Raw genomic sequence first — 21,859 nt, 5'->3', positions numbered from 1 at the left:
CCTACCGAGTGGAGAGCACTCCTCCCACTTAGGGCTTAGCTGCAGTCCAGTACTCGCCTAAATTCTCTCACTTGAGGACTTAGCTGCAGTCAAGCACTCGCCTAAGTTTGAAAAAATCCTACCGAGTGGAGAGCAGTCCTCCCACTCGGGGGCTTAGCTGCAGTCCAGTACTCACCTAAGTTCTCTCACTTGAGGACTTAGCTGCAGCTAGGCACTCACCTAAGTTTGAAAAAATCCTACCGAGTGGAGAGCGATCCTCTCACTCGGGGGCTTAGTTGCAGTCCAGTACTCGCCTAAGTTCTCCCAAACACATCTCAATCCTCAAGGACGACGAGGGGCAGGTCGACTGCCACCTTCTCCTGGAGAGCTTCGCCACAAATACAATGCGCGATTCATCCCGCTCTACAGTAACAAAGTACGGGTCGACTGCCACCTTCTCCTGGAGAGCTTCGCCACAAATACAATGTGCGCTCTGTCCCACTCTGCAGTAACAGGGTATGGGTCGACCGCCACCCGCCCCTGGGGAGCTTTGCCACAAATACAATGTGCGCTCCGTCTCACTCTGCAGTAACAGGGTGTGGGTCGACCGCCGCCCGCCCCTGGGGAGCTTCGCCACAAATACAAGACATGGGTCGACTGCTTCCCCCTCCTTCGGAGCTACGCTGCGAATACAAAAAGTTGTCTCGAATAAAGATTGGGTTCACTCGGCAGGAGATTCATAAAGATATTCAACGGTAAACCAAGTTCAGATAAAATTCTAAAGGTTCTGGATCACATATCGAGGTACTCGGGCATGCAGCCCGAAAAAGTTTAATGGTTACAAAAACCACTCGGCATTCCGAGGCAAATTTAAGGTAGGACACAAGAGTTTGTTCACTCCGCGGGAGGAGGGCTGGCAGGCTCAATGAACTCGTCCAGGTCGACGCCATCGACAATCCGAGTGGCGGTAGCTATGAAGGTCTCCATAAAAGTTCGGAAGTCATGCTTCTGGGTGTTTGCGACCTTGATTGCGGCCATCTTGTCTTGTCGCACCTCCTTGCAGTGGACATGAACCAAGGACAGAGCCACATCAGCGCCACAACGAGCAGAAGACTTCTTCCACTCCTGCACTCGGTCAGGGATTCCGTTAAGTCGAGCCATCAGAGACTCAAGATCATTTTGGAGCGTAGCCTCTGGCCAGAGTGCCGGGTCGATCCGTGACATGGCGGCCTTCAGTCGAGCCAAGTAGTCCACGGCACCGTCGATGCGAGATTCCAGTCGGAGCAGATTCATGGCAGTTTCATCTTTCATTGGAGAGTTGATTGGATCCAAACCTGGTTCGATCCTCCCAGTCTCTTCTTCAAAGTTCTGGCAAAACTCTGCATTCACGATCCAAGGATAAGTCAATCTTCATACACTGAGTCAACACAAAAAAAATTAGTCGGAACTAAATGTGCACCTTCAAGCTTGATATACAACTTCTTGGCAAGGCTCCTCAGGTAGCTCTCCAGATCGTCCCTCCTGCGAGCGATGCCTTCCATCTTTTCGCTCAGGTTAAGGTTTTCCTTCTTCCAGCGTGCGCACTCCCTGTTGGCTTCATTCAGAGCAGTCTTCATCCTGGTATTCTCTTCTTCCAACTGGCCGACTGAAGCCAGCTTCTGTCCGGCCAGAGCGGTCCTGTCGTCAGCCTCCTTCTGGGCAGCAGCCAAATCCTGATATTTTTTCGCCAAAGCTTCCCTTAGTTTTTCTGCAAAGAAATGGTGATTGATTCAGAAATAGTAGAAGGATGCTCGAGCTGAAAACTGACCAGTTGACAAACTTGTCTTACCAGCGGCGCCGTCTCTGACTGTCTGCAGTTCTCTCCTGGCTAGCTCCAAGTCAAGTTTCAGTTGAATCTGCTGCCTCTCCAAATCAGTGAAGCGAGCTCCAAGATCACAAGATTTCTGAAATCAAAGGGGAAAAATTATTCCATAGCAAAAACGACAAATACTAAGACTATGGTCGACTGCCCGCAGTCCACCACAGTCTCGGGGACTACACCCAGTGGGTGCACTTTGCGTGCCCCCACCGGTTCTGATTCCACTCGACCGGCCCGCCGGAGTCGAGTTCAAAAAAAAAGAGACAAAGTAGAACTCAGACCACGGTCGACTGCCAGCAGTCGACCGCGGTCTCGGGGACTACACCCAGTGGGTGCACTTTGCGTGCCCCCACCGGTTCTGATCCCATTCGACCGGATCGAGCGGAAGAAACAAACTACCAGTTTGGTTTTACTCGACAAAATACAAAGACTACGGTTGACTGCCAGCAGTCCGCCATAGCCTCGGGGACTACACCCAGTGGGTGCACTCAGCGTGCCCCCACTAGTCCAAAAAATTCAATCGACACACCCAGTGGGTGTACAGATGAAAAGATTTTCGGAAAGAATATTCAGATAGCATATCCTAACAGAACAAGCGGCGACCAACTAACCTGAACATTGCTCTGGAGAGCCGAGCTGGCATCATAGGCGGCTTGGCTGGCGTCCCGCACCGTCTTCATCTTCTCCATCATAATGCCCGCCTGGCGTATGGCTTCCCTAGCAGCATTCACCTCGTTCTCCGGGACATGATGGGTTGCAAAAAGTGAAGGCGGGTCGACAGGGGCCTGAGCAGTCGAAGAAGAAGGCAAGGCACTCGACAGGGGCTCCGTGAAGGTAACAGAACCCCGATTGACATCACTAGTGTCCTGAACGACTGGTTCCGCCCTCGGCGTCGACTGTAGTGCCTCACTTACAGGAGCTCGCCTACTCTTCCTCGTCAAAGACCTCTCGGGCTCTTCATCATCATCAGGGAGGTCAATAATGTTGGGAGCTGTACAAAGTTCAAATTGCCAAAATCACGTCACCCAATGATGCACGATGCAGTTGAATCGACCAAAGAAAGATAGTATGGCAGAAATCATACCCGGATTAGAAGTGACCGCATCCTCCATCACCTCGTCATCATCCCTGTAAGCTGAGGTCCCGGAAGTGGCAGCGCTAACAATTCCAAAGTTCGTCCAGTTAAAACAAGAAAAACAAACAACGCGGAGCGTCGAGTGAATACAAGGAGAGACACTCACGCGGAGGCGACAGGGATATCGATCTTGATCTTTGGCAGCGCCTTCCGAGTCTTCGGCTCTGCAACTTTGGGGTGCTTTGGCGCCTTCTCAGTCGGGGTTGGTGAAGAGACCCGAGGACGCTTCGAAGACTGACCAGCCTGAGCAGTTACCTTGTCGCGGGCACTCGGCCGTTCTTGGTCAAGCTTGGATCGTCTCTCTATGCGAGGAGGTGACTCGACTTCTTCCCCATCACTTGAGTCGTCACTTCCACCATCCCCTTCACCATCAGAAGTCCACTCGCCACTTTCGCCACCACTCACCTCGCCTTCCAGAGCTTTCTCTTGCTCCCTGTTGGGCATCGAATACATTTCAATAATGGACTGAAAGAAAGCAGGGAGAACAAAGTCAGTCGACGCAATACAGACAGTTGCGCGAGTGAATTCAGATTACAAGCAAAAACTCAGAATCAGACCTGCTCTGGTGCACGCGACTGGTCGAATGGGGGAACTCTCCTGGCTCCTCTGGGATTGTCCTTGTTCCCGGTAATGCTCGACATCCACTTCTCCAGTGTGTCATCATCGACCTCCTCCGGGTGGATCCGAGTGGAGTCTTCTAGACCCGAATACATCCACATTGGGTGGTCTCAGGCTTGGAGAGGCTGGATGCGCCGCTGAAGGAAGACCTCCAAGAGATCCATACCAGTGACCCCGTCACGAATGAGCTGGACCACTCGGTTGACCAACACCTTCACGTGCGCCTTCTCCTCCGGGAGCACCTTCAAAGGGGAGGGTTTTTCCACTCGGTCCATGGTAAAGGGAGGGAGGCCAGTCGATTGCCCTGGCGTCGACTGGTCTTTGCAGTAGAACCAGGTCGACTGCCATCCGCGAACTGAATCAGGAAGAATCATGGCCGGAAAGGAGCTTTTTCCCCTCGTCTGGATGCCAAGACCCCCACACATCTGGATCACTTGGGTCCTCTCGTCACTCGGATTAGCCTTTTTCACTGTCTTGGAGCGACAAGTGAAAATATGCTTGAAAAGACCCCAGTGAGGTCGACAACCCAAGAAGTTCTCACACAAGGAAATGAACGCGGCAAGATAAACGATTGAGTTGGGGGTAAAATGGTGGAGTTGAGCCCCAAAGAAGTTCAGAAACCCTCGGAAGAAAGGATGAGGAGGCAAGGAAAACCCACGGTCGACGTGGGTGGCAAGAAGAACGCGCTCACCCTCCCGGGGTTGCGGCTCGGATTCCTTCCCCGGAAGCCGCGCCGAGTCGTAGGGGATCAGCCCTCCCTCGGCCAGGTCGTCGAGGTCTTCTTGGGAGATCCTCAAGTGGATCCAGTCGCCCTGGATCCAACCCCTCGGCAGGCCAGTCCGCGAGGAAGATCCGCCCCGGCTCGTCGCCTTACCCTTTGACCTCGCCGTCGCCTTCTTTGCCCGCTCCAGAGCCGCTGTCTTCTCCTTCACCATTGTCGCCGACGAGTCGCGTGTGGCGCGGTGGCACTGGAGCGAGAGCGAGCGCAGAGGAGAGGCGTGAGGAGGAGAAGAGATAATGGGGCGCACTGTTCGGGAGACTCCGGTCCAACGCCTTATATGAGGCCACTTCCGAGTGGCTGACAGGTAGGCCTAGATGGCTCTGTCAAATCCCGTAACGACCGCACGAGCGATACGTGGCGAAAAAGGTGGCGCGGGGATCGAGGCGGCTCCGCTCTATCTCGTCCGATTACTGCGGCCTCCCCCGCCCCGCGCGCTTCCCAAAATTCGGATCCCACTGAATCCGCGGGTAGCAAATAACTTGTCAGACCAAAGATCTCCTCCACACCGTCACTCGGAGCCTTACAAGTAAAGAAACTCACTCGACGAAGAATTAAGAATGGATCAAGGCGCCTGAAAAGGAAGTTGCTGCCATCACTCGGGTCCATTGATCTAGAGCAAGATATGGTCACGGCATGAAAAATGAGTCGGAGGATCCTCAACTCCTTCCCCACTCAAACCTCGATCCATTCGGGGGCTAATGATGAAGCTATGTACCTAGGGTAGGGTCATGGACCTGTCCTAACTGCCCTACCCAAGGACATCTTTAGAAGAAATCACCTTTCAATTGAATTGAAGGTGTTCCACTCGACAGACTCGAAGTCACTTGACCAAGAAGCGATCACTCGACCAAGATCCAACCACTCGACGACCGGGAGACCTAAAGTCAGCCCGCACGCTAACGGTCGGTCATTAAATAGCTTTTATGGTCATCATAGCACTTTATTACTAGCGTTACCAGTAACACCCTACCTTAATGTACATTGAACCCTTCGTAACGTGGGCTGGCCGGGGTCCTGGCGCACTCTATATAAGCCACCCCCCTCCTCTGAGACAAGGGTTTGCACCTCTGTAACTCATACTCACATAATCCAGTCGACCGCCTCCGGGCTCCGAGATGTAGGGCTTTTACTTCTTCCAAGAATGGCCTAAACTCGTAAACCTTGCGTCCTTACAACTTCTCCGTAGCTAAGATCTCGCCTCTCCATACTTACCCCCCTACATTACTGTCAGACTTAGAACCACGACAAGGAGCACATGTGCAATGGCCAAGGCCGAATCGGTGAGACCAATTTCTACAGTTCGGTCGGTCCGAGATAAGTTCTGCGGAGAGCTAACTAGACCTAAGGAAGTTTTAGCTGGATGAATGAATCTCAATCGTGGCAAGAAACATGGCAAAGCAATGTGCTACGAATCGGAGTTAAGGAATAGCACAAAGATCAAGTTCATACCCTACTCCAGCGGTGAACTTGCTACGGCGGCAACGGCGGGGCAGATTGCCGTTGACGGCGGCGGAGACCAGCGGCGGGAGGTCGCTGACAGAGAGAGGATGATCCGGAGACCCGAGGACGCAGAGTAGGTTATGCGCGGGCGAAGGGTTTTGGAAAAATTTCCAAAATTTGGCCCGTCAGTATATATAACTTGACCCTGTCGGTGTGACCGAGTGGAACAACTCGGTGGCACCGAGATGCAAAACTGTGAGCAGTTACTGCAACTCGGTGTGACCGAAAAGTTCTAATTGGTTGCACCGAGATTGAAAACCTAGATCAACTAAGTGATCTTGGTAGGACCGAAAAGGATGAATCGGTCAGCCCGAAATGAACAAAGAGGTTTTGGAAGTTTAAGTCTATGATGAATCGAGAACTCTGAGTGCTCCTCACACAGAGTGGTTCGAATCTGAGTTGGTCAAACTTTGTGATGTAGCATGAATAGAGTTTGAGACGAGAAAAGCATAGATAGCTAGAGGAAGTCCCTAGGCATTCTTGTCCATCCATTTGGCAAAAGAGAAAAAGGCCAAACAATCAAAGCAACAAATGGATGTCCTCGAATCAGTAAAATATGCAACCAACATGCTCACAGAATAAGATGGCAAAAGAAATATGTGACAAAGCATGCACAAACACTCTAGCATCTATCAAGCAATTGGCGATGACTAGGTCATCTATATATATATATATATATATATATATGAGTATATTGACTTAGGAGTCAAATGAGAACATTTTATCATAGGTCATACTCATCGTTTAAGAACAAGTGGGGTTACCACTTTTACATAGGGCATTATTGTACTCACACCATTAGAGTTGCTTTAACTCAATTGATTAGAGTAAAGCTCCCCTAGATGTGATATCCCCCCCTAAGAGGGATCAACTAACCTTGGATTTTGTCGATGATGACTTCATGTAGGTGTTGAAGATGTGGATTCTCAATGTTGATGTAGATCATTCGGAGCAATCCTTTGGAGTGAGTTGCACTTTCAATACCCAGACGGGTTAGTCCCACAAGGAACAAACAAGGATATCCATAGACATAGAGTGATGTGTACACAAGATGATGTCCATGGAAGCATTAGGTTACCTTGTTCCTTGTCTTACCAACAAGAGGGTTTGTGACTCCTTGAACTAGTGCAAGATATGAAGGTTGTTTGCACTTGTCCTTGCCAAAATGATAAGAGTGAAGTAGGTTGGCGGAGTCCCCCTCAAGAACTCTCTAGTTCTTGTTCTTCGGGATCCACACCATCTTGATGGGAATCCTTGGGGTTGTAGTCGTACTTGAAGTAGAACTTGATGTAGTCTTGGGAATCCATTTGACCAAGGCTTTGGGTGCTTCCTCGAACACATCAATATCCTCTTGAAGCTTGTCCTTGCCTTTTTGCTTGTGGTCTTGTGGTGGAAGATCATCTTGAGATTGTGTTCCTTCGAAAGAAGTAGGATCATACTTCTCTTGTTGAGGAACAAACTTCATCTTGGGGTATTGATCTTCTTCCCACTCAACTCAATTGGCATTGAACTTTCGTTCAAAACCAACACCTTGGTTCTTTCGGTGTCTTCCTAGCTTGCGTACAATTTCCTCAAATTGCTTACTTCCGGCAAGGCTCTTGTAAACACCTTTCTCTATAATTCCCTTCAATAAGCTATTTTCTTGCTTAAGTGTAACTTGTCTAAGAGAATCATTAGTGGAATCAAGAGAGCTACTAGAAGCAACAACATTGGATTTAGCATGATTGTTGTTACTACTAGATGAAGAATCTTTCTTGTTCTTGTTACTAGATTTAACTTGTGGCATGTAAGTAGACAAGAGTAAATGCTTGGCAATGTAAGAAGAACTTTTCTTGCGAAGATCATCATTGTTTGCCTTTAAAAACTCATGTTCTTTCTCAAAGTTGAGCTTTTCAAAGCGTAGCTTATCATGAGTCTTTAAAAGTTCTCGATGATCTTCCAAGGTAGTTTCATGAGCTAACTTAAGAGTGTTTAGTTCTTTAGTTAGACGCTCAATCTCCTTCTTATCATCGTCATTTGTTTTATCTTGATTATCATGATTAATAGCAAGCTCATCATAGTTTTCATAACTAGAGTTGTCAACAAGTAAATCATCATCTCCTAGAAAATCATCTTCATCACTACTCGGGGTGTGTTACCTTTGGACCTTTAGCCATGAAGCATCTCCCAATTCCTTCATTTGGCGAATCAAATATGTCGTAGGAGTTGGTTGTCACAAGTGCTAGTCCGGCAACACCCTCATCTTGAGTATATTCGGAGTCAGAGTGATAACTTCTTTCGGAGTGATTGTCGGAGTCAGAACCGGATACCCATTCACCAACATGAGCTTGATGTCTTCTTTTTGTGTAGCTCCTTGATGACTTGTCCTTCCTTTCTGAGTCCTTGCTTCTCTGAGAGGGTCTTCGTTCATAACGATCATCTCTACTCCTTCTCTCTCTTGATGGTGATTCTTCTCTTCTACTCCTTCTTTTGGCAGAATCTTCTCTTATTTTGTAGGGGGCCATACATTCATTGGAGTAGTGTCCGGGTCTTCCACAATTGTAGCAATTACGCTCACGACTAGAAGATCTTTTGTCATTGTAGGACCTTGACTTGGAACTTCTTTCCTTGCTTCTACTCTTGTAGAACTTGTTGAAGTTCTTCACCATTAGACTCAATTCTTCATTGAAGGTTTGATTCTCACTTGATGATGTGGGAGCATCACACGAGGCTTTGTAAGCACTACTTGACTTGTTGTGAAGCTCTTCCTTATCCTTGAGTGACATCTCATGAGAAACAATTCTTCCAATAACTTCCGTTGGCTTGAGATCTTTGTAATTGGGCACCATCTGGATCAATGTGCACACGGTATCATATTTTCCATCCAAGGCTCTTAGGATCTTCTTGATGATGAATCTATCGGTCATCTCTTCACTTCCTAAGCCGGCAATCTCATTTGTGATGAGAGCAAGCCTAGAGTACATTTCAGCGATGCCTTCACCATCCTTCATTTTGAACTTGTCAAGCTGACTTTGAAGCACATCCAATTTGGATTCCTTGACAGATTCGGTACCTTCGTGCATATCAATCAAAGTATCCCAAATTTCCTTTGCATTCTCAAGATGGCTTATTTTGTTGAATTCTTCGGGGCATAATCCGTTGAAGAGAATATCACAAGATTGAGCATTGTATTGTAGCATCTTCAATTCTTCCGCGGTAGCTTCACGGTTTGGTTCTCTCCCATCGAAGAATTCACCCTGCAAGCCAATACACACAATAGCCCAAATGGCGGGGTTATGTCCAAGAATATGTATTTCCATCTTATGCTTCCGACTAGCAAAATTTGTACCATCAAAGTAAGGACCTCTACGGTGGTAATTTCCCTCGCTAGACGCCATACTCTCCTAGGTTGTGAAACCAAGGCTATGACCACCACAATCTATGGAAATCAAAGCAAACGTAGACCAAAGCTCTGATACCACTTGTAGGATCGAAAGTATGTCTAGGGGGGGTGATTAGACTACTTGACCAAATAAAATCTAGCCTTTCCCAATTCTAGTTCTAGGCAGGTTTTAGCAACTTAGCACAAGTCAAGCAATCAACCTACACATGCAATTCTAAGAGTATAGCAGCGGAAAGTAAAACAATTGCATATGAAGGTAAAGGGAGGAGTTTGGAGTGCGCAAACGCAATTGGAGACACGGAGATTTTTGGCGTGGTTCCGCTAGGTGGTGCTATCGTACATCCACGTTGATGGAGACTTCAACCCACGAAGGGTAACGGTTGCGTGAGTCCACGGAGGGCTCCACCCACGAAGGGTCCACGAAGAAGCAACCTTGTCTATCCCACCATGACCGTCGCCCACGAAGGACTTGCCTCACTCAGGTAGATCTTCACTAAGTAGGCGATCTCCTTACCCTTACAAACTCCTTGGTTCAACTCCACAATCTTGACGGAGGCTCCCAAGTGACACCTAACCAATCTAGGAGACACCACTCTCCAAGAGGTAATAAATGGTGTATTGATGATGAACTCCTTGCTATTGTGCTTCAAATGATAGTCTCCCCAACACTCAACTCTCTCTCACAGGATTTGGATTTGGTAGAAAGAAGATTTGAGTGGAAAGCAACTCGGGGAAGGCTAGAGATCAAGATTTATGTGGTTGGAATGGAATATCTTGACCTCAACACAAGTGTAGGGGTTCTCTCTCAAAAAATGTATGTTAGAAGTGTAGGCATGTTATGATGGCTCTCTCCATGAATGAAGAGTGGGTGGAGGGGTATAAATAGCCTCCACACAAAATCTAACCGTTACACACAAATCACCAAACTCGGTGGGACCGAATCATGAAACTCGGTCAGACCGATTTAGTTCAAAATGTGAACGTTAGGATTCTCGGTGGGACCGTCATGTCAACTCGGTGGGACCGATTTTGTTTGGGTTAGGGCATAACATAATCTCGGTGAGACTGATTAAACAAACTTGGTGAGACCGATTTTGGTAATGGACTAACAGAGAGTTGGTCAGGCAATCTCGATGGGACCGATTCGCTCATCTCGGTTGGACCAAAACGTTACGAAAGGGAAACAGAGAGTTTGCATTGCAATCCTGGTGGGACCGATCGCTCATCTCGGTTTGACCGAAACGTTACGAAGGGAAACAGAGAGATTACAATCCCATCTCAGTGAGACCGAGATCCCTATTGGTGAGACCGAAAAGACTAGGGTTTCTGGCAGTGGCTATGTCAACTGAACTTGGTGGCGCAGGATAGAAAGTTTCGGTGGGGCCGAGTTTGACTTTTGCTTTGGGACATATGTGGATGTGAGAAAATAGTTGAAGGCTTTTGGAGCATATCACTAAGCACTTTGAGCAAGCAAGCCATTAGGCAACACCTCATCCCCTCTTAATAGTATTGGCTTTTCTTATGGACTCAATGTGATCTTGGATCACTTAAAATGAAAAGATGTAGAGTCCCGAGCCTTGATCTTGAGCCAATCCTTTGTCCTTAGAATTTTGAGGGATTCACTTTTCTCATGCATGCCATGCCAATCATTGAGCTTTCCTTAAATGTCTATCTTTAAGTAGCATTAGCTCAATGAGTTATATGTTGTTAGGAATTACCAAAACCACCCAGGGATAGTTGCACTTTTACCTTGTGTTGTGTTACCCATAGGAAGAGGTGCTGAAGCATTACTCACATGTGACCCACCATGACCCATCGGAGGAGGCTGTTCAGCACGACCCATGGGAGGAGGCGCTGTAGCATGAGCAGCACGACCCATGGGAGGACATTGTGAACCACGACCACCACGTTCCATGGGTGGAGGTGGTCCACCATGGCCCATGGGACTAGGCGGTGGAGCACGTCAAGTAGGGGTAGTTGTTGGAGTAGGCCCTGTAGATGTAGGCGACACGAGAGGATCTTGGTTGTTATCACCAGCGGACGGACCTGCCTCTCTTGCAGCCCTTCTTTCCTTCTAGACTTGTTCAGCTGCACAATCTCTGTCCGCGCTGCATGCATGTGTTTATCAACAATGCCTTTTGCTGCATCATAACCACAAGCAAACTTTGCTAGTTTTTAGAAATATGAGGTCATGTTAGCATGCCTAATTTCCTTTAGAGAGGCAGGAGGTATTACATCAGGCTGCCGGCTAGCGGCACTTGGCACGCTTGGGACAGCAATTGGCGTCCAACGCTTCAACATGTACTGCTCCGGGATGACATCAAGCCCAATATGTATGAACGCTTTCAGTATGTGGCAACAAAGGATGCCATCCCTCTCCATTTTGGTACACTCACACGAATATTGTCCCTCGGGTATTTTTGCCAACACCAAGTAGTTCCTGGAACCATACTTCACAACCCAGTCTGTATTTGGTCTCAGCTCAAATGTTTCCACACCAATTTGGAATGCATTGTAGCATCCAATCATCGAAAACTCATCACGGAACTTGCAGTAAAGATCTCTAGTATATGTCTTGTATGCTTGCTTCTCTATTGGGAATTGTGACCACATGTCAAGACCCAGATGTTCTGTCCTGTAGTCATTGCACCCTTCCTTGACGAGGATGTGCATCTGTATTTTGTGGTATTGCTTCACAAAGTTCAGAATTGACTTGTGAGGATTGACATACCGCTTCAAGACTGCATTGAACCCCTCACTTCGTTGTGTAGACTGCAAGAACGGGAAAAATCTATGCTTGAAGTAACATGGCACCCAAGTGTTCCTATATTCGTATAGCTTCTCAAAATGGGTGTGTGTAATTGCCTCATATTTCATCATCAACATAGCCCAATTCTGTTAAAACTCATCTTTTGTGAAACTGAAATCAACACAAAGGTTGAAATCTTCAAACAATCCCGGGTTCCAGCCTAGCAACCATCCAACTTTCTCTTGAGCTTTTTTCATGATGTGCCACGGACAACATCGGTGTACACTTGTGGGAAATATGTTCTTTATGGACTCTTTCATTGCCACATCCTTGTCAGTAATGATGTTATCGGGTGCCCTTCCATTCATAGCCTCTAGGAAAGCTCCAAAAACCCAATCAAAACTGGTCTCCATTTCTTGCCTCACAAACGCGCAACCCAACATGAAAGATTGCCCATGACGGTTGATTCCAATGAACGAAGCAAAAGGCATGGTGTACATATTGGTCATGTAGGTTGTATCAAAGGAGACACAATCATGATATGCCTCCATATAAGCTTTCCATGCCAAGCCATCCACCCAAAAAATGTTTTCTGCCCTCCCTTCGAGATCATATTTTATCTTATAAAAAAATCTGGATCATCTTTTTGCAACTCTCTAAAATGTTCAGTTGTCTCAATAATGTCTCCCTCTTTCGTTGAGTCCTTGGAGAACCCAGCACATAGGTTTGTTATTGCTTTAGGTCCATATGGTACATTTAGCTCCGAGCCATAAAACTCTAACATGATAGTCATCATACGGCCTACAGGGAAACAAAGTTGATGTTAGGTACTTGCACACTTGACAAATAATAGTTGCATACTAAAGAACAATAGTTGCACAACTGTTGACATGTGGTTGCCATAGAACTTAATTTTCATTGTTTCCTCCCTTTTTTATTGCATGATGCAAAACAATTTAGAAATTTTTGTCTACCATCAGTTGCAGAGATATGAACACTAGTTGCAGGAAATAAGGTCCAATTGCATCGATAAGGAACACTAGTTTGCAGAACAAATATTATGGAGTTGCCATCAAAACTATGACCATTTTGTAAATCTATACATTATTCAATCAGCAAGTAGTTTCAACTTGTTTGTTTTGTTTGTGGTAGTGCTTTTTTCAGAAATACTCAATCCTGGTTGCACAACACAGTGTATGTAACTACACAGCCCTCTACTGCTAGTTGCACACTTGACATATCAGTATTAAACAAAAATGTAGTCTGAAGTTTGGAGTTTTTGGGAGGTGAATGAGAACACACCTGAAGTCAGGTTGCAGTTGTAGAGTATCTCTAGGAACTTCTTTTCCTCCGGCGGTATACCCATGTGAGACCGCAAGTATTTGGACAATGAAGGCTTGGCGACCAAAGGAGATTATGATCACGGACAAAGTGGGTTACTTCCCACCGCCCATCCTTTAATTTAACCAGCATTTTTGCCTTACATTGCGTTTGCTTTATCCTTTCTCTCTTGCGCTTCTTCTTATTCTTCTTTTTTCCACTATCCTCTCCATCGAATATTGGCACTTCTTACTTTTCTTCTTCTTCACACAAAGGTTTGGGGACTAGTATAGGATCTAGCACAGGTGGCAATTCAGCTCCCGTATCATCCTCTTTTGGCTTCCTAAACTTGTTACATGCAAATTGTTGTTTCTCCAATATGTTGCTATAAGAATTCCTTCTTGAAGTGTTCATCTTAATAGAGAAACCCATCCTTAGGGCATAATCATTGTAGTGATCCTTAGCACCTTGCAGAGTATCAAATCTCATCCTAACAAATGGCTCCATTGGCCGAGAACCAGCCTCATCTTCATCCATAGGATTTTGATCAACTCCAACTGCCCCTGCCCTTAGTTCTGTTTCAGTAGGTCCTGCAACTATGGTGTTTGTTTCCTCAAGTGTATAGCTTTCTGATTGCATGTTGACATCAACATCATTCATCAAGCCATGATCTTGATTTGGCTGTGTGAAAACCCCTGAATGTACAAACTTGACATCATCATTTGGCAACTCATTGAGATTGGGAGGCAACACATTGAGGTCTATCATCCTCATTGTTGAGGAAATCGTTAACTGGTAGATGCTCGGTCGGCTGGTGAGTAGGGGATTAATAGGCTAATCGGCAAGTTAATCGGCCATTTAATCAATTAATCGGACGATTTATCGGGTAATCGGCTACTCGGGGACCCTATGAGTAGGGATTAATCGGCAAGTTAACTGGTTAATCAAATGAATTCTTGAACAGGGATCATCCTTAAAAGCCGCTTCAACCTGCATTTTGTTTCAAAACAAAAAGTCATTAACAAGCTGTATTGGGGCATATGTGCTAGCAATTTGAAGTCATGAATTTAACACCGTTACAATCATTTTTATTGTTTCGAAAACTGCAAGTAGTTAGTTTTTACATAGCTTTTTTTCTCCAAATACAGCTTTTTATTCATAGTAGTTGCGCAAAGGCAGCACAACATTTTTGCACAAAAGTGTCATAGAATTTGCACAATTTTTTCATACCAGTTGGTCAAATTGTGAGCATTTCCAGTCACACAAACACATTTTTTGACAATTTTTAATGATACAAGCTGGATAAAAATGTAGCATGCCAGTTGCACATAAGTACTATCAAAGTTGGAACAATCATCATTCTAGCTGACCATCTTTTTTTGTTTATTGTATCTACAATGTGCAGTTCTGACAAGAAAAAGAGGGCATGATTTTTCTATAGTTCAATGCAAGTGGCTTAGTAAAAGAACTTAGTAAGTTTTTCTCCAGATACAGTTTTTTGATAGTAGTTGCACAAAGGCAGCACAACATCTGCACAAAAGTGTCATAGAATTGCACAAATATTTTCATACCAGTTGGTCAAATTATGAGCATTTCCAGATACAACTTTTTTGATAGTAGTTGCACAAATGCAGCACAACGTTTGCACATAAGTGCCATAGAATTGCACAAATATAATTGTGAGCATTTCCAGTCACACAAACACATTTTTTGACATTTTTTAATGATACAAGCTGGATAAAAATGTAGCATACCAGTTGCACACAAGTAGTATCAAAGTTGGAACAAGCATCATTCTAGTTGGACAATATAAGAACATGTTTCAGGCAGTAGCTACATTTTTAATGACAATTTTTGTATCTACAATGTGCAGGTCTGACATGAAAGGGAGGGAATGATTTACTGCAGATCAATGCAAGTGAACATATCAAGCAAGGTATGCTACAGCAACTTCAAATATAGAAGGAATTTCAGATTTGAACTATATTTGTCTATAGCTATATTTAGTTAGATTTGCATAGCTAGAACAACAATTTGATGGCAGTGTTTCAGATTTGTGATGGCAGCGTGTGAAACCTATTTCCTAAAACCTATATTTGCAGACTGTTTTTATTAGAACATCGTATATTGCTCTTCATCGTATATTAGTTTGTTTTCCATAAGATCTTTCAAGTTCCTGCCAAGGTTGCACAATTATGTGTCTTTTTTATTTTTCCAGTTGCACGGTTTGTGCTTATAGTTGGATGCTACAATCGAGTTAGTTGCACAAAATAGTTTCAGAGTTGCATAATCTGCTGAGTTGGCACACAACACTCCTTCAGTTGCCTACTTTATTTGGCTTAGTTGCACGAAAGTAACCTACTGGTTGCACAGTTTTTCTGCCAAGATATTTTTTTCAGTTGCACAGTTTGTGCTTATAGTTGGATGCCACAACTGGGTTAGTTGCACAGAATAACATTATAATTGCACAATCTACTGAGTTGGCACACAACACTCCTTCAGTTGACTACTTCATTTGGTTTAGTTGCACGAAAGCAACCTACTGGGTGCAAAAATTTTCTGCAAACACACTATGCAGATTCCTTTGTTTTTTGACAATCAAAATACATGAGTCAGAGGCACATGCAAGGAAATTATTACAAGGGCAAGTATGCAAGAGAGGAGCAGGGAAGAAGATGGGCAAGTCTTCTCACCTGTGGATCTACAGGTAGGGTATTTTTCCGCCCTCCTCCCTTTGATCTGCTTCTTTATGGGGTCTTCTTTCTCATTTCTAAGCCCTCTTCTCTTCTCTTTATTTGTTCGTGGGAGCCGCCTGATGACCCACAAGTGTAGGGGATCTATCATAGCCTTTTCAATAAGTAAGAGTGTCGAACCCAACAAGGAGCAGAAGGAAATGATAAGCGGTTTTCAGCAAGGTATTCTCTGCAAGCACTGAAATTATCGGTAATATATAGTTTTGTGATAAGGTAATTTGTAACGGGTAACAAGTAATAAAAGTAAATAAGGTGCAGCAATATGGCCCAATCCTTTTTGTAGCAAAGGACAAGCCCGGACAAACTCTTATATAAAGGAAAGCGCTCCCGAGGACACATGGGAATTATCGTCAAGCTAGTTTTCATCGCGTTCATATGATTCGCGTTCGGTACTTTGATAATTTGATATGTGGGTGGACTGGTGCTTGGGTACTGTCCTTACTTGGACAAGCATCCCACTTATGATTAACCCCTATTGCAATCATCCGCAACTACAACAGAAGTATTAAGGTAAACCTAACCATAGCATGAAACATATGGATCCAAAGCAGCCCCTTACGAAGCAACGCATAAACTAGGGTTTAAGCTTCTGCCACTCTAGCAACCCATCATCTACTTATTACTTCCCAATGCCTTCCTCTAGGCCCAAATAATGGTGAAGTGTCATGTAGTTGACGTTCACATGACACCACTAGAGGAAAGACAACATACATCTCATCAAAATATCGAACGAATACCAAATTCACATGACTACTTATAGCAAGACTTCTCCCATGTCCTCAGGAACAAACGTAACTACTCACAAATCATATTCATGTTCATAATTAGAGGGGTATTAATATGCATAATGGATCTGAACATATGATCTTCCACCAAGTAAACCAACTAGCATCAACTACAAGGAGTAATCAACACTACTAACAACCCACAGGTACCAATCTGAGGTTTGGATACAAAGATTGGATACAAGAGATGAACTAGGGTTTGAGATGAGATGGTGCTGGTGAAGATGTTGATGGAGATTGACCCCCTCCCGACGAGAGGATCGTTGGTGATGATTTCCCCCTCCCGGAGGGAAGTTTCCCCGGCAGAACAGCTCCGTCGGAGCCCTAGATTGGTTCCGCTAAGGTTCCGCCTCGTGGCGGTGGAGTTTCGTCCCGTGAGCATGCTTGCGATTTTTTCCTCGACGAAAGACTCAATATAGCCAAAGATGGGCATCAGAGGGCCACCAGGGGGCCGACAAGGCAGGGGGGCGCACCCAGGGGGGTAGGGCGCGCCCCCACCCTCGTGGACGGTGGGTGGCCCCCTCTGGTACTTCTTTCGCCCAATACTTTTTATATATTCTGAAAATAATTCCCGTGGAGTTTCAGGACTTTTGGAGATGTGCAGAATAGGTCTCTAATATTTGCTCCTTTTCCAGCCCAGAATTCCAGCTGCCGGCATTCCCCCTCTTCATGTAAACCTTGTAAAATAAGAGAGAAAAGGCATAAGTATTGTGACATAATGTGTAATAACAGCCCATAATGCAATAAATACTGATATAAAAGCATGATGCAAAATGGACGTATCAACTCCCCCAAGCTTAGACCTCGCTTGTCCTCAAGCGAAAGGCGAAATCGAAAAATATGTCCACATGTTTAGAGATAGAGGTGTCGATAAAATAAAATACAGACATGACGGCATCATGATCATTCTTAGAACAACAACATATATATATATATATATATATATATATATATATATATATATATATATATATATTGTCATATGATCTCTTATGCTAAAGTAACAATTCATTCACATACTCAAGTATGAATCAGAAACTTCATTGAAAACTAACAAACTATAATCTCAGTCACTGAAGCAATTGCAATTTATCATAACATAGGAAAGAGTCAATATAAGAGCTTCTCAGCAAGTCCACATACTCAACCATCATTTAGTCTTTCACAATTGCTAACACTCACGCGATATTTATGGTTGTGAAGTTTTAACCGGACACAGAGAAAGATAGGGGCTTATAGTTTTGCCTCCCAACTTTTTACCTCAAGGGTAATGTCAACAATAATAATTCATGAAAACTCACATCGAATTAGCTATATATACCTGGATCTTTCCAACACATTGTGCTTGCCAAAGGATAAAATGTAAAAAGGAAATGTGAAGATCGCCGTGACTCTTGCATGAAGTATAAGACAAGAATAAAAGATAGGCCCTTCGCAGAGGGAAGCAGAGGTTGCCATGTGCTTTTATGGTTGAATGCACAAAATCTTAATGCAAAAGAACGTCACTTTATATTGCCACTTGTGATATGGACATTTATTATGCAGTCTGTCGCTTTTATTTCTTCCACATCACAAGATCGTATAAAGCTTATTTTCTCCGCACTAATAAATCATACATATTTAGAGAGCAATTTTTATTGCTTGCAACGATGACAACTTACTTGAAGGATCTTACTCAATCCATAGGTAGATATGGTGGACTCTCATGGCAAAACTGGGTTTAAGGATATTTGGAAGCACAAGTAGTATCTCTACTTGGTGCAAAGAAATTGGCTAGCAAGAGAGGGAAAGGCAAACTCAACATGTTGGATGATCCATGACAATATACTTTATCTCAGATGCAAGAAAACATAACCCATTACATTGTCTTCCTTGTCCAACATCAACTCTTTAGCATGTCATATTTTAATGAGTGCTCACAATCATAAAAGATGTCCAAGATAGTATATTTATATGTGAAAACCTCTCTTTATTTATTACTTCCTATTAATTGCAACGATGACCAAAACTATGTTTGTCAACTCTCAACAATTTTTATTCATCATACTCTTTATATGTGAAGCCATTACTCTCCATAAGATCCATATGATATCTTTGTTTCTTTTTATTTCTTCTCTTTTATTCTATTACCTCAAGATCATAGTAAGGTAATCAAGCCCTTGACTCAACACTAATCTTTATTATATATATAGCTCACGGACTCGATTACATAGAAGGATCATAAAGCAAAACTCAAGACTAGATCATACTAGAACTTTATTCTACTAGATCAAGATATTACCAAAAGGATCGAACTAAGAAAAACGGTGAAGATAAAAGTGTGATGGTGATACGATACCGGGGCACTCCCCCAAGCTTGGCAGTTGCCAAGGGGAGTGCCCATGCCCGATGCTCAGTTCTTCTTTGTTGGTGAAGAAGGTATTGGTGATGATGGATAGTCGCACATCGAGCGTAGGAGATCCTCCAATTTGCGGATAATGCCCTTGAGTGCAATGATATGCTCCTTTAACAAAATATTTTCACTTGTGAGATACTTGTTTTGAATGCGAGCTAACTCAATCATCTTGAAAGCTTCAATCTCCATTGGGGTAAAGAGATTGTGGTGAGGTTGAAGGATGTCTTCTTGTGCTACTGCCGGAACTTGATCCCCCATGGCCTTCTTGATCCCATCATCCTTGTTGATCTCTCCGGGCTCTTCTCTCTTTAGCTCTATCTTCATTGGCCAAGCATCATTGCCCTCATTGTTGGAGGAGGAGGGAGATGACATGATGCCTGGCCTTGACAACCTTGGCAGAAAATAGCTCGAAACAAAAATATTAGATTTTTGCGCGATACGGTGGTCAAAACCTTCGGGAGATTATAGAATGAATTTTTACCGACCAAAAGAAGTATCGTGCAAGAGAACGGAGTCCGGAGAGCACACGAGGTGCCCACGAGGCAGGGGCGCGCCCAGGGGGGTAGGGCGCGCCCTCCACCCTCATGGACGCCTCGTGTCCTTCCCGGACTACTTATTTTCCTATTTTCTTAAATATTCCAAAACAGATAAAAATTGCCATTAGAACTGTTTTGGAGTCGGTTTACTTACTGTACCACGTACCTATTCCTTTTTGGAGTCTGAAACATTTTGGAAAGTGTCCCTTATGTATTCCTCCGGGGTTACGGTTTCAATAACATTAGTTTCAACATTTATGGGATTACCTGAGATATAATGTTTAATTCTTTGACTGTTCACCGCCCTCGGATTAGTGCCTTTGAAGTTGTTGATTTTTATGGCACCGGAATGATAAACCTCCTCGATGACGTAAGGACCTTCCCATTTTGAGAGGAGCTTGCCTGCAAAAAATCTTAAACGAGAGTTGTATAGCAATACATAATCACCTACATTAAACTCATGCTTTTGTATCCTTTTATCATGCCATCTTTTAACTTTTTCTTTAAACAGTTTGACATTCTCATAGGCCTGGGTTCTCCATTCATCAAGTGAGCTAATGTCAAAAAGCCTCTTCTCACCAGCAAGTTTGAAGTCATAGTTGAGCTCTTTAATTGCCCAATATGCCTTATGTTCTAGTTCAAGAGGTAAGTGACATGCTTTTCCATAAACCATTTTATACGGAGACATACCCATAGGATTTTTATATGCAGTTCTATAAGCCCATAATGCATCATCAAGTTTCTTGGACCAATTCTTTCTAGATCTATTAACAGCCTTTTGCAAAATTAATTTAAGCTCTCTATTGCTCAGTTCCACTTGACCACTAGACTGTGGATGATATGGAGATGCAATTCTATGATTAACATCATACTTAGCAAGCATTTTACGAAAGGCACCATGAATAAAATGTGAACCACCATCAGTCATTAGATATCTAGGGACTCCAAACTTTGGAAAAATAGCTTCTTTAAGCATCTTAATAGAGGTGTTATGATCAACACTACTAGTTGGAATAGCTTCTACCCACTTAGTAACGTAATCAACAACAACTAAAATATGTGTATACCCATTAGAGGAAGGAAACGGTCCCATATAATCAAAGCTCCAAACATCAAATGGTTCAATACCAAGTGAATAATTCATGGGCATTTCTTGACATCTACAAATATTACCAATTCTTTGACATTCATCACAAGACAAGACAAACTTACGGGCATCCTTGAAGAGAGTAGGCCAATAAAAACCGTATTGCAATACCTTATGTGCAGTTCTATCTCCAGCGTGGTCTCCTCCATAAGCCTCGGAGTGACACTTGCATAGGATCTGTTCCTGTTCATGCTCAGGTACACAACGTCTAATAACACCATCCATGTAACGCCCCATATGTAACTTGCCATATTTGTATTCCAACTCTTGCCATTTTCGGCACTAAGTTATGATATTTCCTCGTTGTTGGGTTTTGTCTCCGTGTTGCTTTTGTCTTTGTCATGCATCTCATATCATGTCATCATGTGCATCGCATTTCCATACGTGTTCGTCTCATGCGTCCGAGCATTTTCCCCGTTGTCCGTTTGCATTCCGGCGCTCCTACGTCCTCCGGTGTCCCCTTTTGCCTCTTTTTGTGCGCGGGTGTTAAACGTTCTCGGATTGGACCGAGACTTGCCAAGCAGCCTTGGTATACTACCGTTAGACCGCCTTTCAAGTTTCGTGCCATTTGGACTTCGTTTGATACTCCAACGGTTAACCGAGGAACCGTAAAGGCCTCGTGTGTGTTGCAGCCCAACACTTCTCCAAAGTGGCCCAAAACCCACCTAAACCCCCTCCATCCTCTCGGTCGTTCGATCACGATCGCGTGGCCGAAAACCGTGCTCAATTTGGAGCCTCCTAGCTCCTTCTATCTATAAATAGATGCACCCCCCCGAAATTTGCGGTGGAAACCCTAGACTAGCTCCTCCCGCCGCCACCGGACGCGTCCGCCGGCGCCGGACATGTCCGTCGCCGCCTCCCTCGCCCAATCCGCCGCCGCCACGTCAGCCTGCGCCTCCTCTCTCCTCTTGCGCCGCCGCG

General features: G+C 44.5%; 1 pseudogene; it reads left to right on the top strand.

Moving 5' to 3' along the window:
• Window positions 1-21,859, top strand: part of LOC119315887 — a 114,921-nt pseudogene that overhangs the window by 38,080 nt on the left and 54,982 nt on the right.

The sequence above is a fragment of the Triticum dicoccoides genome, chromosome 6A (genome assembly GCF_002162155.2).
Source record: "Triticum dicoccoides isolate Atlit2015 ecotype Zavitan chromosome 6A, WEW_v2.0, whole genome shotgun sequence".
NCBI lineage: Eukaryota > Viridiplantae > Streptophyta > Magnoliopsida > Poales > Poaceae > Triticum > Triticum dicoccoides.
Note: the sequence above shows the minus strand (reverse complement) of the source record. Positions and strands in the feature narration are given on the sequence as shown.